Here is a 1,382-nt window from a genome sequence, read left to right on the forward strand (position 1 = left end):
AAGAAGGGAGTTGATGCCGAAGTTAAGGGAGGCCAGGGCAAGCGGAGACATCGCGTTCCTGAGATATGATCAACTAGTGACCAGACCTCGGAACCAGGCATCAGGACCTAGGACCAGCACGCCCAGGATGCCAAGACAAGGAGATGATGGGGTCGCTGGACCCTCTGATGTTTGAAGAGTCACGCAGGTATATCGATATCTGCGACGGCAGATGAGCGTTGAAACCAACAACAACAAGCATGACCCATATACGGAATGAGGCAAGTGATTTGTTACAGAAGTTAAAAGATTTTGAGGGACTGGAGCTGGAACTGAACACTACTGGAGATACTGAAATTCATTATCATGAACCGAATGAAGATTTTGACCCCGAAATAAACTTTTTTAAGAACTCTGAAAATAACTGCAAGTATTACACAGATGAGCAGTTTAACTACAATGTCAAGACTGAAAACAAATTATCATTAATTCACTTTAATAGCAGAAGTTTATACGCAAACTTTCAGAGTATAAAACATTATCTTAGTAGTCTTACACATTCTTTTAATATAATTGCTATTTCTGAAACTTGGATCAACACTGTAAGGGGAATGGATTTTGACCTTGAAGGCTATGACTTGGTATGTACAAACAGGGAGAATAAGATGGGAGGTGGTGTGGCCTTGTACATAGATAAAAACTTTTGTTATAAGTAGACAAAATGTCTGCCAAATTAACTGCGTTATTGAGGATATGTAAGAAACAATATTACTCTAAAGTATTAGAGGATAATAAAAATAACATGAAAGGTACTTGGAATATATTAAATAAATTGATTAGAAACAGTACCAGCAAGAGTAAATATCCTCCATATTTTATGGACAATGATACACCGGTCAACAGATTTGAGGATGTAGTTGAGAAGTTTAATAGGTTTTTGTGAATGTGGGTCCTGGTTTAGCAAGTAGCATTTGTACAGACGTCAATATAAATAACAATACAATTGAAAGGAATATGTGTTCTATGTTTCTTAAGCCAATTGTTGAAAAGGAAATTATAGAGATAGTGAATAAATGTGGTAACAAAACATCTAGTGACAGTGATGGTATCACTATGACAACTGTTAAATGGGTAATTGAGGGGATATGCAAACCATTAACCCATATTTTTAACATGTCGTTTCGACTTGGGCAGTTCCCCAATAATATGAAAATAGCAAAGGTTATTCCACTGTATAAATCTGGTGATAAGCACAACTTCACAAATTATAGACCGGTTTCTCTGTTGTCACAATTGTCAAAAATTCTGGAAAAACTCTTTAATAACAGATTAGATACATTCATTGAAAAAATAAAATCCTCTCTGATTGCCAATACGGTTTTAGGTCGAACCGATCGACATCT

General features: G+C 36.5%; 1 protein-coding gene across 1 annotated transcript in view; it reads right to left on the reverse strand.

Annotated features, from left to right (window-relative positions):
• mtrex (Mtr4 exosome RNA helicase) overlaps positions 1-1,382 on the reverse strand; it is a 22,129-nt gene that overhangs the window by 17,599 nt on the left and 3,148 nt on the right. The gene's annotated exons all lie outside the window — the stretch shown is intronic.

This window comes from Monopterus albus, unplaced genomic scaffold (assembly GCF_001952655.1).
Source record: "Monopterus albus unplaced genomic scaffold, M_albus_1.0 scaffold253.1, whole genome shotgun sequence".
NCBI classification, from domain to species: Eukaryota; Metazoa; Chordata; class Actinopteri; order Synbranchiformes; family Synbranchidae; genus Monopterus; species Monopterus albus.